This window comes from Mizuhopecten yessoensis, unplaced genomic scaffold, assembly GCF_002113885.1.
Source record: "Mizuhopecten yessoensis strain PY_sf001 unplaced genomic scaffold, ASM211388v2 scaffold1737, whole genome shotgun sequence".
NCBI lineage: Eukaryota > Metazoa > Mollusca > Bivalvia > Pectinida > Pectinidae > Mizuhopecten > Mizuhopecten yessoensis.
The window spans coordinates 7705-18706 of NW_018404196.1; the positions used below are offsets into that span (position 1 = coordinate 7705).

General features: G+C 37.3%; 1 long non-coding RNA gene across 1 annotated transcript in view; it reads left to right on the top strand.

The window, feature by feature from the left end:
* Nucleotides 1–1577: 1577 nt before the first annotated feature.
* LOC110467199 overlaps nucleotides 1578–11002 on the top strand; it is a 40377-nt gene continuing 30952 nt past the window's right edge. The window contains exon 1 of the long non-coding RNA XR_002464824.1: nucleotides 1578–1747. This is a non-coding gene — a long non-coding RNA (uncharacterized LOC110467199). The remainder of the gene's footprint in view (nucleotides 1748–11002) is intronic.

Here is an 11002-nt window from a genome sequence, read left to right on the forward strand (position 1 = left end):
AACATAAACTATCAACCAAACATACAAGTGTATCATACATATATACCAGCACTCCACCATATCAGTGTATCGTACACATAAACTATCACTCCAACATACCAGTGTACCATACACATAAACTATCACTCCAACATACCAGGGTACCATACATATATACTATCACTCCAACATGCCAGTGTACCATACACATAAACTATCATTCCAACATACCAGGGTACCATACATATATACTATCACTCCAACATGCCAGTGTACCATACACATAAACGATCACTGCAACATACCAGTGTACCATACAGCTAAACTAATACTCCAACATTCCAGTGTCCCATACACATAAACTATCACCCAAACATACCAGTGTACCATACATATAAACCATTAACCAAACATACCAGTGTACCATACAGCTTACCATACACATAAACTATCAACCAAACATACCACTGTATCATATATATAAACTATCACTCCAACATACCAGTGTACCATACACATAAACGATCACTCCAACATACCAGTGTACCATACAGCTAAACTAATACTCCAACATACCAGTGTCCCATACACATAAACTATCAACCAAACATACCAGTGTATCATACATATAAACTATCACTCCACCATACCAATGTACCATACACATAAACTATCACTCCAACATACCAGTGTACCATATACATAAACTATCACTCCAACATACCAGTGTATCATACACATAAACTACCAGTGTACCATACATATAAACCATTAACCAAACATACCATCGAATGTTACGCTTATCACAAGGCCTCCTAACTACTACACCTAGCGATAACTTAACGAGCGATTCGGTACTTTATAATGAATTACACTTTAACTTAACCTTACTACTGAGTAAAACAGTTACTCGTATAAGGTCAATGACTATACTTAGTTCGTTCATTGTTTTACTAATTTAGATGATAAATTACTTTCCTCTCTTCGGAGGGAAATAAAGTCGTTCCAAACAAACCATTCTTATAAATGTAACACCTTCCAGCTCCCAAACTTAAGAAGGAAGTACCATGATGTACCTATGCACGTGTACCATAGGGAAATAACGCTCTCCTAACTGTTTGACGTAAAATGAAAGTGTTTCTCGGTCAGAATGCTATCTTCGATTTTTTTCTCGGAAGTAAACATGTAGTATTTCAGTTAAATCAGATCACAGCGGAAGTGACGTAGTGAAAAATGAGTGACAACCACACTCCTACATATTTATTCCACACCAAACACCACTTTCAGATACCAGGAAGTAACGAAGTATCATAATGACAACTGCTAATTTACATGTAAATCGCTCTACAATTACATTGAAGTGGGTAGTCAGCTGAATAATAGTCATTGTGGGGTCTTCCCTCGCCATGCCACGGTCCCCGGTAAGTGTGACAGTTCCTGTTTCGCACAGACGGACCGTGAGTAATACAATGGCACGCGCGCGTTCTCTCTAATAGCTACGTCTCAAATATCTACTCAGAAAAAATACTTAGGCATTTGTGTGTGAGTTTCTTATTTAAGTAAAATTGCCTGTCCATTTCAAATGCCATGCTGCAGAGGTTTATGTTTTTTCTATTTCTATTTAAATGGGAAGGTTCAGACATCGTTTGATGTATATATGTTACCAACTAAATGAAATATTGTCCTTTTTAAAGTGGTGCTCCATTGTATTGTGACGTACCAGAGACGTTTAAGATTTCAATTTCTGGAATCCGATCTTACACAATCGGTAAGTGAAACTAAGCAACTATATTTTTTAACATCCATTGATTTAATTTTGTAAAGACTTCGCAATTCAGATATGTAATTATATATGTAGACATAAACAATTAAGAAGGTAGTTGATCATCGTTTATTATACAGTTTACTACTTAAAGGGTTCATGTTAACGGGGTCCTAACAATCCATTGCCTGGACACATGTTTGTGTTTCCGAGTTCAAGATAACAGTCTCTATAATGCATTAATTAGAGTATCGGCAGATGTGCTATATTCATTCTTTAAAATAATTACATCTCCATATATCGTTATCGTTTTGTCCATTTGTCATCATTGATATGTGCAAATGTAGACTGTGCCGTAATGTCCATTAGAGGAGAGGAATTAGTACGAGTTCTTAGATTGGTTTCCAGTCCTCTTTATCTTATGTTTTGAAGTTTGTTTAATGTGCAAAATAGGTAATAAAGTCACAGGGTTAAAGCTAGTAGAGTGTATCCTATGATAGTCTGATCAACTTGGTGATGTTGTGTATACATTTTCGTGTATCCTATGATAGTCTGATCAACTTAGTGACGTTGTGTATGCATTTTCGTGTATCCTATGATAGTCTGATCAACTTAGTGACGTTGTGTATACATTTTCGTGTATCCTATGATAGTCTGATCAACTTGGTGATGTTGTGTATACATTCTCGTATATCCTATGATAGTCTGATCAAATTGGTGATGTTGTGTATACATTTTCTTTGGGTTTTACCAATAGTGATCACGTTTAACTAGCGTTAGCAACGTTGTACTCTCATACGGGGGCTTCGATACATTTCGTTTTATCTCATTCTGTCTCGTGTATCCTATGATAGTCTGATCTACTTGGTGATGTTGTGTATACATTTTCTTGTATCCTATGATAGTCTGATCAACTTGGGGATGTTGTGTATACATTTTCGTGCATCCTATGATAGTCTGATCAACTTGGTGATGTTGTGTATACATTTTCTTTAGGTTTTACCAATAGTGATCACGTTTAACTAGCGTTAGCAACGTTGTACTCTCATACGGGGGCTTCGATACATTTCGTTTTATCTCATTCTGTCTTTGATTAATTAGTTTACTGTTTTATAAGAAATATCATATTTTAAATAAATAAATAAATATAAAGCAATGATACACGTTACAGTTCTTTGATATTGTCTATCCCCATTGATTACATATTATTCCAACGTGAGCAGTATAATGTAGTTACAGGTCCAGGTAACTATGGCAGAGTTATGAGTACATGTCCTGTCAAATGTACAACAACATTGTATACCTATTATTAACATAGCGTACATTCTGACTGTGAACCCGATGGTTTCTATGTGTGTTACATAGTGGACTTAATATAATTCCAATATTTCCGTTTCTTTGAGAGATGTTATTAGCATCCTCACATAGGTTTTAATACTGTTTACTTGCAAATCGTTGCAGTTTTATTTTCATCTTTTCTCCCTCCCCAATATAGGCGAATTTATCATGGCAGCAAATATGAGTACACAGATTACGTTTTATAGTAATTATAGGTAAATGGCGAAATTTACACTAGGCGAGTATGGATTTCACCATTGAAGGGTGACTATATGACGTGAAAAAATGACGTCGCCGTTTGTAACGTCGCTTTTGATTGGCTGATACAGCGGTACTTATTTCTAAGAGAAAACAGTCCATCAATAATCAGTGGATTTCCAAAGGGATTGTTCATAGTAGATTAAATTATAAAAATTGACTTGAATATATTTTTTACGTTATGGAGCTCTAACACAAAAAACCGGAGTGTACTCTCATCGTAAACCGCTTTATTTAGAGTACACTCCATTTTTTGTGTTAAATCTTCATAACATGAAAAATACATTCAATACCAGAGTCTGTAAAAATGATAGTTTTTATACCTGCTTAACGTTCAGCAATTTAGGAGTGGGACGACTGGGTCTCCCGTTGTCAGTATAATGTGACCGGGTGGGGTGTCATGCTGGGTGTCTTCGGCAGTATGTTTCAGTGAGGTAGCACTATAAAGTCGGCATCAGTTCCGCGCTATCACAAGGAGACAAACACGAACATAACGCAGCCTCCCAAAACACACACGCATACACTACACGCATGCATCTTGCACACAGGGGAGGTCGTCCTTAAATAACCATAACTGTTGATAGGACGTTAAACAATACTAAACCAAAGTGAAACAAAACCAATCAGCATCTAAATACGTCGTGTGCTAACTCCATCTACAGACATTTGTCCCCTGTGCTCCAGCGTATATGTCTGACAGCTACGTCGCGGACGTTTCCCTAGGATATGAAATGAAACGTTGCCAGTGGCGAAGTAAGTGAAATCGTCCCGGCTCGTCGACCAGTCCCTCATCGACAGTAACACATGCCGAATGCTCAAACGATGAACTAGTTCTGTTGACACAGTCGATTGACACAATAATTCAGCCAACAGCATCTTTTAAATCGTCATCTGGTTACTTAGGAAACTCCACATTTCATGGATGCACTTTCTATCTCGTTGAAAGCGTAGCAGCTGCACAACCGGGTTTTTTAACGGTCAGCTATCTCCGCGAACACGGAATAAAGGATGAGTGTCTATAAGGCCCCTTTTTGGGCCCCGGTGTATTCTGATTTTCATCTCCTTATATTGTTCAAAGATGTCCTATTGTATGACATGCGGAAAAACTAAGGTAAAACTTTGACCGAAAGTGGGTTTCTGGGGGTACCGAAAGGAGGAGGGTAAATCACAATTATAGTTTGCTGTTTTTTTAAATGAGCTTAAAAACCAAAATAATATCATTTCTGGTTTTGAAAACATGTATAAATTAGACAAGCATATGTAAATGAAGATTTACCTTAGTTTTTCTGCATGTCATACAATAGGACATCTTTGAACAAAATAAGGAAGTGAAATCCGAATATACCGGGGCCCAAAAAAGGGCCTTATAGACACTCATCCTTTTTGAGTTTTGCAACTAAAATATTTTACATGATATTTTTGTTTTAAGTTAAGATCTAACATAATCAATGCTGGTCAAACATGCTGGTAATATAAATTAAATTAAAAAAAAAATTGCAAAGTGGAACTATTTGTTTATTGCTCAACTGTGTATTTCCTCATCGTTGTCAACGCATCATCGTTCCCGCGATAAAGGCTGTTCAATTGATATTATTTTCATGACGTTTTAACGTGAAAAAAGACTTCTTTTTTCTTAATTTCAAATAATAAAAGATGATATAAATGAGCGCAAAAAAAACGTTTGAAATGCATTTTTTTAGCATTTAGTATGTAACACAGATCCGTTCAAACATATTCACCAAGATGCGCTAATGTTTGAACGGAACTGTGTTACATACCCTCATAAATGCTAAAAAGATGCATTTCAAACCTTAAATGACTCCGAAGTTGTAAAGTTTAAAAACCATATTTTATGATAAAGACAAATTTCACTTCACTTCGAAGGAAGATTCTGGATAAATTGGTAGCTTAAAACCATGTTTTGTTATCATATACGTTATAGAGTGGTCTCGTACCTGTATACACCTTTCACATTCCATCAGTGAGACAGAGGTATATACTGGTGACAGGGATAGGAGGGGAGCTGGTCCTGTGGCTGGTACACATCAGTATGTGAGACAGAGGTACATACTGGTGACAGGGATAGGAGGGGAGCTGGTCCTGTGGCTGGTACACATCAGTATGTGAGACAGAGGTATATACTGGTGACAGGGATAGGAGGGGAGCTGGTCCTGTGGCTGGTACACATCAGTATGTGAGACAGAGGTACATACTGGTGACAGGGATGGGAGGGGAGCTGGTCCTGTGGCTGGTACACATCAGTATGTGAGACAGAGGTATATACTGGTGACAGGGATGGGAGGGGAGCTGGTCCTGTGGCTGGTACACATCAGTATGTGAGACAGAGGTACATACTGGTGACAGGGATAGGAGGGGAGCTGGTCCTGTGGCTGGTACACATCAGTATGTGAGACAGAGGTATATACTGGTGACAGGGATAGGAGGGGAGCTGGTCCTGTGGCTGGTACACATCAGTATGTGAGACAGAGATACATACTGGTGACAGGGATGGGAGGGGGGCTGGTCCTGTGGCTGGTACACATCAGTATAGTATGGATAGTAGGAAGTCAGTCCTCTCTGATAGAGGGTTAGCAATCCTTAGTCAGTGCCGGTGTGTAGTGTGTGTCACTATCATCTGGCAATATTCATTACATTGGGTGTGATTGGGTGTGATTGGGTGTGAGATTGGATGTGATTGGCTAAATCACATTATAAATCAAGTTAGTGTATCTTGTTCATTTTGTTGAAAGATCGAAGAATGGAAACGCCCATTAAAAAGGAAAACACCCTTTAAGACATGTCAATGGTACATAAGGTCAACCGAATAAAACCTCCATTTCTACACTGTTCCGAAACATATGACACGTTTCAAATTTGCAACTTTTGGCTACAACAGAAAACTTTCTCTTAAACTAAAAATTTCCTGTAAACCTTTCCAGAACTAATCGAGTTACAAAATAACTGTCTACCTTGGGGACAGAAAGTCTCCCAGCAGAGCCCTCCACGAAAAGCACCAGATTAGTGACTTGGGGACAACACGTGTCGGTGATGACGTTCTTACAAAACACAATAGCACATACTAATAGTAAGTCATATCAGGATTAGATGTGTAGGACAGCTTCCGTACGACAATTGAACGATACTCGCCCGATGATTTCCTATGTGCCCTGATCTTAATCTTCAAAATTTCGAAAGTACCATTATTAACGCTATAGTGGATTTTATAAATGTGTACGAATCCCGCAGGAAGAGTACTAATCCGGGACTCAAATATCTTTGTTCCCAAGTTACTGAGAGATACACATGATAAAACAGTGGGGATTTGCAACCGTTATCATTTACTAAATCAGTACTAGACAGGTAGAAATCAGGATGGCTTTAATTACGATATTTACAATAAAAACTGGAGGTCTCGGAGACGGTGTAGTGACGCAGGCCACGTCGGGATAAATTCATTTATCATAGGTAAGTGTCGTCCAGCTCATCGTTGTTATCGTTGGTCAGCTCATCCATTATCAACTGTAGGGGTGCAAGGTCAGACTTCTTCCTTCTCCCACTGGAAAACAATAACAGTGCTAGGTAAAGCAAATACTATCACAATAAGGCCATTCATCCCTAGAGATAAATAGGTATTCTTATAATGTAATCATTATTTTTATGATCGTTCATCTTTACAAAAAGAAGAACATATACTGGAAATATGAAGTAAAGTAGATTTTATTAAATTTAGTTGTTCGATGCAGACACGCAAACAAAGTAAACATTTTACTGTACCATATGTCTATTGTACCATATGTCTATTGTACCCTATGTCTGTTGTACCATATGTCTATATTACCATATGTCTATAGTACCATATGTCTATTGTACCATATGTCTATTGTACCATATGTCTATTGTACCAAATGTCTATAGTACCATATGTCTATTGTACCGTATGTCTATAGTACCATATGTCTATTGTACCATATGTCTATTGTACCATGTGTCTATTGTACCATATGTCTATTGTACCATATGTCTGTTGTACAATATGTCTGTTGTACCATATGTCTATTGTACCCTATGTCTGTTGTACCATATGTCTATTGTACCATATGTCTATTGTACTATATGTCTATTGTACCATATGTCTATAGTACCATATGTCTATAGTACAATATGTCTATTGTACCATATGTCTATTGTACCATATGTCTATAGTACCATATGTCTATTGTACCATATGTCTGTTGTACAATATGTCTATTGTACCATATGTCTATTGTACCATATGTCTTTTGCACCATATGTCTATTGTACCGTATGTCTATTGTACCATATGTCTATTGTACCATATGTCTGTTGTACCATATGTCTATTGTACCATATGTCTATTGTACCATATGTCTATTGTACCATATGTCTATTGTACCATATGTCTATTGTACCATATGTCTATTGTACCATATGTCTATTGTACCATATGTCTATTGTACCATATGTCTATTGTACCATATGTCTATTGTACCATATGTCTATTGTACCATATGTCTATTGTACCATATGTCTATTGTACCATATGTCTATTGTACCATATGTCTATTGTACCGTATGTCTATTGTACCATATGTCTATTGTACCATATGTCTGTTGTACCATATGTCTATTGTACCATATGTCTATTGTACCATATGTCTATTGTACCATATGTCTATTGTACCATATGTCTATTGTACCATATGTCTATTGTACCATATGTCTATTGTACCATATGTCTATTGTACCATATGTCTATTGTACCATATGTCTATTGTACCATATGTCTATTGTACCATATGTCTATTGTACCATATGTCTATTGTACCATATGTCTATTGTACCATATGTCTATTGTACCATATGTCTATTGTACCATATGTCTATTGTACCATATGTCTATTGTACCATATGTCTATTGTACCATATGTCTATTGTACCATATGTCTATTGTACCATATGTCTATTGTACCATATGTCTATTGTACCATATGTCTATTGTACCATATGTCTATTGTACCATATGTCTATTGTACCATATGTCTATTGTACCATATGTCTATTGTACCATATGTCTATTGTACCATATGTCTATTGTACCATATGTCTATTGTACCATATGTCTATTGTACCATATGTCTATTGTACCATATGTCTATTGTACCATATGTCTATTGTACCATATGTCTATTGTACCATATGTCTATTGTACCATATGTCTATTGTACCATATGTCTATTGTACCATATGTCTATTGTACCATATGTCTATTGTACCATATGTCTATTGTACCATATGTCTATTGTACCATATGTCTATTGTACCATATGTCTATTGTACCATATGTCTATTGTACCATATGTCTATTGTACCATATGTCTATTGTACCATATGTCTATTGTACCATATGTCTATTGTACCATATGTCTATTGTACCATATGTCTATTGTACCATATGTCTATTGTACCATATGTCTGTTGTACCATATGTCTATTGTACCATATGTCTATTGTACCATATGTCTATTGTACCATATGTCTATAGTACCATATGTCTATTGTACCATATGTATATTGTACCATATGTCTATTGTACCATATGTCTTTTGTACCATATGTCTATTGTACCGTATGTCTATTGTACCATATGTCTATTGTAACATATGTCTGTTGTACCATATGTCTAGTGTACCATATGGCTATTGTACCATATGTCTATAGTACCATATGTCTATTGTACCATATGTCTGTTGTACCATATGTCTAGTGTACCATATGTCTATTGTACCATATGTCTATTGTACCATATGTCTATAGTACCATATGTCTATTGTACCATATGTCTATTGTACCATATGTCTTTTGTACCATATGTCTATTGTACCGTATGTCTATTGTACCATGTCTATTGTACCATATGTCTATTGTACCATTTGTCTGTTGTACCATATGTCTGTTGTACCGTATGTATATTGTACCATATGTCTATTGTACCATATGTCTGTTGTACCATATGTCTAGTGTACCATATGTCTATTGTACCATATGTCTATTGTACCATTTGTCTGTTGTACCACATGTCTGTTGTACCGTATGTATATTGTACCATATGTCTATTGTACCATATGTCTTTAGTACCATATGCATATAGTACCACATGTCTATAGTACCATATGTCTATTGTACCATATGTCTATTGTACCGTATGTCTATTGTTTACAAGTTAAACGTTTCGTCTAAGTTCAACGATTTACCAGCATCGACTCATGATGAAATCGCCAAGGAAGATGTTTCCATCGTCCTTTTGAACTTGAGAGTAAATAATAAAATATCGATTAGGAGAGTCATACAATATAAAGCGCTATTTCTGCCACCGCTCTTTTAAAGCATTCATGTTTGCGTTGAATGAAGCATATATATATATATTAAAAAGACAGAGAGTATAAACAGGTGACGTGAGAAATAGAGACAGTATGGACAGGTGACACAATGAACATAACGCAAAATTGTTTTGCTTCAGGTAGGCTACATTTCAGACATGTTCATAGGAGTTCGTCCGTCATTTCGGTCAAGCAGATAATTTTATTTCTGTTAATGATCATCCAAGATACAAATGTACTTTTTATTTCATCTTTATTTCAACACAATTCCCGCCGCGTAATTACGAGATAACCAAGGAAATGCAATATGTCATAAAGGGAATGCCCGGCGTAACCAAGGGAATGCCCGGCGTAACAAAGAGAACGCCCAGCGTAACAATTAGAAAGGCCGGCGTAACCAAGAGAATGCCCGGCGTAACCAGGAGAATGCCCGGCGTAAACAAGCGAATGATCGGCGTAACCAAGAGAAACCCGGGCGTAACCAAGGGAATGCCCGGCGTAACCAAGGGAATGCCCGGCGTAACAAAGAGAACGCCCGGCGTAACCAAGAGAATGCCCGGCGTAGCCAAGAGAATGCCCGGCGTAGCCAAGAGAATGCCGGGCGTAACCAAGAGAATGCCCGGTGTAACCAAGGAAATAACAAGTCTACAGTATACAACCGGCCGCCTCTGACTATATATAATAATGAACTGGTTAGTTTGAGTACTGAACATGATTATGTCATCACACCTGTCTATATGTAACAGGTATATCTCATCCTACCTGTCTATACATAACAGGTATATCTCTCCCTCCCGGTCTATACGTAACAGGTATATCTCTCCCCACCTGTCTATACATAACTGGTATATCTTTCCCCATCTGTCTATACATAACAGGTATATCTCATCCCACCTGTCTATACGTAACAGGTATATCTCCCCCCCCCTGTCTATACATAACAGGTATATCTTTCCCCATCTGTCTATACATAACAGGTATATCTCATCCCACCTGTCTATACGTAACAGGTATATCTCCCCCCCCCTGTCTATACATAACAGGTATATCTCTCCCCACCTGTCTATACATAACAGGTATATCTCATCCTACCTGTCTATACGGAACAGGTATATCTCTCCCCACCTGTCTATACATAACAGGTATATCTTTCCCCATCTGTCTATACATAACAGGTATATCTCATCCCACCTGTCTATACGTAACAGGTATATCTCTCCCCACCTGTCTATACATAACAGGTATATCTCATCCTACCTGTCTATAC